The following is a 7,314-nucleotide window of genomic DNA, read 5'->3' as shown; positions in this document are numbered from 1 at the left end:
GTAATAGGATTCACGACTTGCATGTCGATGAGTATGACAACCGGCAGGAGCCATAGGAGTTGTCTTTATTTTTTGTATGACCTGCGTGTCATTAAAGAACGCTATGTAAACTACTTTACTTTATTGCTAAACGCGTTAGCCATAGAAGTAGAAGTAGTCGTTGGCGTGACAACTTCATGAAGACACGATGATGGAGATCATGATGATGGAGATCATGGTGTCATGCCGGTGACGATGATGATCATGGAGCCCCGAAGATGAAGATCAAAAGGAGCAAAATGATATTGGCCATATCATGTCACTATTTGATTGCATGTGATGTTTATCATGTTTATGCATCTTGTTTACTTAGGATGACGGTAGTAAATAAGATGATCCCTTACAACAATTTCAAGAAGTGTTCTCCCCTAACTGTGCACCGTTGCTACAGTTCGTCGCTTCTAAGCACCACGTGATGATCGGGTGTGATGGATTCTTACGTTCACATACAACGGGTGTAAGACAGTTTTACACAGCGAAAACACTTAGGGTTAACTTGACGAGCCTAGCATGTGCAGACATGGCCTCGGAACACAGAGACCGAAAGGTCGAGCATGAGTCGTATAGTAGATACGATCAACATGAAGATGTTCACCGATGATGACTAGTCCGTCTCACGTGATGATCGGACACGGCCTAGTTGACTCGGATCATGTGATCACTTAGATGACCAGAGGGATGTCTATCTAAGTGGGAGTTCATAAGATGAACTTAATTATCTTGAACATAGTCAAAAAGACCTTTTGCAAATTATGTCGTAGCTCGCGCTTTAGTTCTACTATTTTAGATATGTTTCTAGAGAAAATATAGTTGAAAGTTGATAGTAGCGATTATGCGATCAGTAGAAAGCTTATGTCCTTAATGCACTGCTCAGTGTGCTGAACCCCAAACGTCGTTTGTGGATGTTGCGAACATCGGACATACACGTTTTGATAACTACGTGATAGTTCAGTTAAACGGTTTGGAGTTGAGGCACTAAAGACGTTTTCGAAACATCACGGAATATATGAGATGTTTCGAGGGCTGAAATTGGGATTTCAGGCTTGTGCCCACGTCAAGAGGTATGAGACCTCCGACGATTTTCTTAGCCTGCAAACTAAGGGAGAAAAGCTCAATCGTTGAGCTTGTGCTCAGATTGTCTGAGTGCAACAATCACTTGAATCGAGTGGGAGTTGATCTTCCAGATGAGATAGTGATGTTTCCCCAAAGTCATTGCCACCGAGCTGCTAGAGCTTCGTGATGAACTATAACATATCAGGGATAAATAAGATGATCCTTGAGGTATTCACGATGTTTGACACCGCGAAAGTAGAAATCAAGAAGGAGCATCAATTGTTGATGGTTGGTGAAACCACTAGTTTCAAGAAGGGCAAGGGAACAAAGGGATACTTCATGAAACGGCAATTCAGCTGCTGCTCAAGTGAAGAAACCCAAGGTTGAACCCAAACCCGAGACTAAGTGCTTCTGTAATAAGGGGAACACCCACTGGAGCAGCATTACCCTAGATACTTGGTAGATGAGAAGGCTGGCAAGGTCGATAGAAGTATATTGGATATACATTATGTTAATGTGTACTTTACTAGTACTCCTAGTAGCACCAGGGTATTAGATACCGGTTCGGTTGCTAAGTGTTAGTAACTCGAAATAAAAGGCTACGGAATAAACGGAGACTAGCTAAAGGAGAGCTGACGATATGTGTCGGAAGTGTTTCCAAGTTTGATATAATCAAACATCGCACGTTCCCTCTACCATCAAGTTTAGTATTAAACCTGAATGGTTTATTGAATCTCGATAGTAGTGATACACATTTTCATGCCAAAAGATATAAGATAGTAATGATAGTACCACTTACTTGTGGCACTGCCATGTAAGTCATAATGGTATAAAACGCATGAAGAAGCTCCATATTGATGGATCTTTGGACTCACTCGTTTTGAAAAGTTTGAGACATGCGAACCATGTCTATTGGTGTATATGCATGAAGAAACTCCATGCAAATGGATCGTTTGGACTCACTTGATTTTGAATCACTTGAGATATGCAAATCATACCACATGGGCAAGATGACTGAAAAGCCTCGTTTTCAGTAAGATGGAACAAGATAGCAACTTGTAGGAAGTAACACATTTTGATGTGTGCAGTCCAATGAGTGCTGAGGCATGCAGTGAATATCGTTATGTTCTTACTTCACAGATGATTCGAGTAGATGTTGAGAATATTTACTTGATGAAACACAAGTCTGAATTATTGAATGGTTCAAGTAATTTCAGAGTGAAGTAGAAGATCATTGTGACAAGATGATAAAATGTCTATGATATGATCATAGAGATGAATATCTGAGTTACGAGTTTTGGCACACAATTAAGACATTGTGGAAATTGTTTCATAATTAATACCGCCTGGAACACCATAGTGTGATGGTGTGTCCGAACATCATAGTTGCACCCTATTGGATATGGTGCGTACCATGATGTCTCTTATCGAATTACCACTATTGTTCATGGGTTAGGCATTAGAGACAACCACATTCACTTTAAATAGGGCACCGCGTAATTCCGTTGAGATGACACCGTATGAATTATGGTTTAGAGAAACCTAAGTTGTCGTTTCTTAAAAGTTTGGGGCTGCGACGCTTATATGAAAAAGTTTCAGGTTGATAAGCTCGAACCCAAAGCGGATAAAATGCGTCTTCATAGGAAACCCAAAACAGTTGGGTATACCTCCTAATTCAGATCCGAAAGCAATATGAATTGTTTCTAGAATCGGGCCCTTTCTCGAGGAAAGGTTTCTCTCGAAATAGTTGAGTGGGAGGATGGTGGAGACTTGATGAGGTTATTGAACTGTCTCTTCAACTAGTGTGTGGCAGGGCACAGGAAGTTGTTCCTGTGGCACCTACACCAATTGAAGTGGGAGCTTATGATATTGATCATGAAACTTCGGATCAAGTCACTACCAAACCTCGTGGGATGACAAGGATGCGTACTACTTCAGAGTGGTACGTAATCCTGTCTTGGAAGTCATGTTGCTGGACAACAATGAACCTACGAGCTATGGAGAAGCGATGGTGGGCCTGGATTCCGATAAATGGCTCGAGGCCATAAAATCCGAGAACGGATCCATGGACTTTGGTGGACTTGCCCGATGATCGGCAAGCCATTAAGATAAATGGATCTTTAAGAAGAAGACGGACGTGGATGGTAATGTCACTGTCTATGAGGCTCGACTTGTGGCGAAGAGTTTTTCACAAGTTCAAGGAGTTGACTACGATGAGATTTTCTCATCCGTAGCGATGCTTAAGTCCGTCGGAATCATGTTAGCATTAGCTGCATTTATGAAATCTGGAAGACGGATGTCAAAACGAGTTTCCTTACCAGTTTTCGTAAGGAAAGGTTGTATGTAATACAATCAGAAAGTTTTTGTCGATCCTAAGGATGCTAAAAGGTATGCTAGCTCCAGCGATCCTTCTAAGGACTGGAGTGAGCATCTCGGAGTTGGAAAGTATGCTTTGATGATGATCAAAGATTTTGGGTTTGTACAAAGTTTATGAGAAACTTGTATTTCCAAAGAAGTGAGTGGGAGCACTATATAATTTCTGATGAGTATATGTTGTTGACATATTGTTGATCAGAAATGACGTAGAATTTCTGGAAAGCATATAGGGTTATTTTGAAAGTGTTTTTCAATGGAAAGCCTGGATTAAGCTACTTGAACATTGAGCATCAAGATCTATAAGGATAGATCAAAATGCTTAATAATACTTTCAAATGAGCACATACCTTGACATGATCTTGAAGGTGTTCAAGATGGACCAGTCAAAGAAGGAGTTCTTGCCTGAGTTGTAAGGTACGAAGTTAAGACTTAAAGCTCGACCTCGGCAGAATAGAGAGAAAGGACGAAGGTCGTCCCCTATGCTTAAGACATAGGCTCTACAGTATGCCATGCTGAGTACCGCACCTGAAATGTGCCTTGCCATGAGTCAGTCAAGGGGTACAAGAGTGATCCATGAATGGATCACAGACAGCGGTCAAAGTTATCCTTAGTAACTAGTGGACTAAGGAATTTTCTCGATTATGGAGGTGGTAAAAGAGTTCGTCGTAAAGGTTACGACGATGCAAGCTTGACACCTATCCGGATAGCTCTGAGTAGAGAGACCGGATACATATAATGGAGCAATAATTTAGAATAGCTCCAAGTAGAACAGTTGTTTGGAATAGCTCCAAATAGAGCGTGGTAGCTGCATCTAGGAGATGACATGGAGATTTGTAAAGCACACACGGATCTGAAAGGTTCAGACCCGTTGACTAAAACCTCTCTCACAAGCAACATGATCAAACATAAAACTCGTTGAGTGTTAATCACATAGTGATGTGAACTAGACTACTGACTCTAGTAAACTCTTGGGTATTAGTCACATGGCGATGTGACCTGTGAGTGTTAATCACATGGCGATGTGAACTAGATTATTGACTCTAGTGCAAGTGGGAGACTGTTGGAAATATGCCCTAGAGGCAATAATAAAAGTATTATTATATTTCAATGTTCATGATAAATGTCTTTTATTCATGCTATAACTGTATTATCCGGAAATCGTAATACACGTGTGAATACATAGACCACAATATGTCCCTGGTGAGCCTCTAGTTGACTAGCTCGTTATGATCAACGGATAGTCATGGTTTCCTGACTATGGACATTGGATGTCGTTGATAACGGGATCACATCATTAGGAGAATGATGTGATGGACAAGACCCAATCCTAAGCCTAGCACAAAAGGTCGTGTAGTTCATTTGCTAGAGCTTTGCCAATGTCAAGTATCTCTTCCTTTGACCATGAGATCGTGTAACTCCTGGATACCGTAGGAGTGCTTTGGGTGTATCAAACGTCACAACGTAACTGGGTGACTATAAAGGTGCACTACAGGTATCTCCGAAAGTATCTATTGTTTTATGCGGATCAAGACTGGGATTTGTCACTCCGTGTAAACGGAGAGGTATCTCTGGGCCCACTCGGTAGGACATCATCATATGCGCAATGTGACCAAGGAGTTGATCATGGGATGATGTGTTACGGAACGAGTAAAGTGACTTGCCGGTAACGAGATTGAACAAGGTATCGGTATACCGACGATCGAATCTCGGGCAAGTAAAATACCGCTAGACAAAGGGAATTGTATACAGGATCGATTGAGTCCTTGACATCGTGGTTCATCCGATGAGATCATCGTGGAACATGTGGGAGCCAACATGGGTATCCAGATCCCGCTGTTGGTTATTGACCAGAGAACGTCTCGGTCATGTCTGCATGTCTCCCGAACCCGTAGGGTCTACACACTTAAGGTTCGATGACGCTAGGGTTATAAAGGAAGCTTGTATGTGGTAACCGAATGTTGTTCGGAGTCCCGGATGAGATCCCGGACGTCACGAGGAGTTCTGGAATGGTCCGGAGGTAAAGATTTATATATGGGAAGTCCTGTTTTGGTCACCGGAAAAGTTTCGGGCGATATTGGTAATGTACCGGGACCACCGGGAGGGTCCCGGGGGTCCACCAAGTGGGGCCACATGCTCCAGAGGCATACATGGGCCAAGTATGAGAGAGCACCAGCCCCTAGGTGGGCTAGGGCGCCTCCCACCATGGCCCATGCGGCTAGAGGGGGAGAAGGGGCAAACCCTAAGGGGATATGGGCCTTAGGGCCCATATTGGTGCGCCTCCCTCTCCCCTCCCCTCTTGGCCGCACCCCAAAACCCATCTAGGGTTGGCCGCCGCCCCTTGGGGGTGGGAAACCCTAGAGGGGGGCGCAGCCCCCTCTCCCCCTATAAATAGTGAGGCATAGGGCTGCCCATAACAGGCGATTTGATCTCTCGTTGGTGCATCCCTGCCCCTCTCCCTCCTCCTCTTCTCCCATGGTGCTTGGCGAAGCCCTGCGGGATTGCCACGCTCCTCCACCACCACCACGTCGTTGTGCTGCTGTTGGATGGAGTCTTCCTCAACCTCTCCCTCTCTCCTTGCTGGATCAAGGCGTGGGAGACGTCACCGGGCTGTACGTGTGTTGAACGCGGAGGTGCCGTGCGTTCGGCACTTGATCATCGGTTATTTGAATCACGGCGAGTACGACTCCATCAACCCCGTTCACTTGAACGCTTCCGCTTAGCGATCTACAAGGGTATGTAGATGCACTCTCCTTCTACTCGTAGCTGGTTTCTCCATAGATAGATCTTGGTGACACGTAGGAAAATTTTGAATTTCTGCTACGTTCCCCAACATGGTACACCCAAAGCACTCTTACGGTATCCGGGAGCTACACAATCTCATTGTCTAAGGAAACGATACTTGACATTAGAAAAGCTCTAGCAAAACGAACTACACGAGCTTGTGCTATGCTTAGGATTGGGTCTTGTCCATCACATCATTCTCCCAATGATGTGATTCTGTTATCAATGACATCCAATGTCCATGGTCCGGAAACCGTGACCATCTATTGATAAACGAGCTAGTCAACTAGAGGCTCACTAGGGACATGTTGTGGTCTATGTATTCACACATGTATTACGATTTCCGGATAACACAATTATAGCATGAATAAAAGACAATTATCATGAATGAGGAAATATAATAATAACCATTTTATTATTGCCTCTAGGGCATATTTCCAACACTTTCATTGTCAACATAACAACCAAGAGATCTCGGTATCTTCCATGCTAGATACATTATACGTGGTTCCCAAACAGAATGGTAAAGTTGTTACTCCCCCTCCACCAATAAGAACACTCCATGGCTGGTCCGAACCAACGGGTACCGTCCATACCAACAACAGTCCTTGGGGAGTCTTGTTTGAAATTATATTTTGATTTGATTTGAGCATGGAACTGGGCATCCTAAATACTAGCCACTTTCTCGTGAATGACAAGTGAATCAACACTCATCGTGAGAATAACCCACCTAGCATGGAAGATACTGACAACCCTCAGTCGCTACATGAGCGATTCAGGCATACAAAACATATTATTATCTGAAGGTTTAGAGTTTGGCACATGCAAATTTACTTGGAATGGCAGGTAAATACCGCATATAGGTAGGTATGGTGGACTCATATGGAACAACTTTGGGTTTATTGAAGTGAATGCACAAGCAGTATTCCCGCTTAGTACAAGTGAAGGGTAGCAACAGATTGAGGAGCGACCAACTAGAGAGCGACAACAGTCATAGACATGCATTGAGATTAACCAACATTGAGTGCAAGAATGAGTAGGATAGAAATCACTATGAACATAAAT

Source organism: Triticum dicoccoides, chromosome 7B, assembly GCF_002162155.2.
Source record: "Triticum dicoccoides isolate Atlit2015 ecotype Zavitan chromosome 7B, WEW_v2.0, whole genome shotgun sequence".
Classification (NCBI taxonomy): Eukaryota; Viridiplantae; Streptophyta; class Magnoliopsida; order Poales; family Poaceae; genus Triticum; species Triticum dicoccoides.
Note: the sequence above shows the minus strand (reverse complement) of the source record.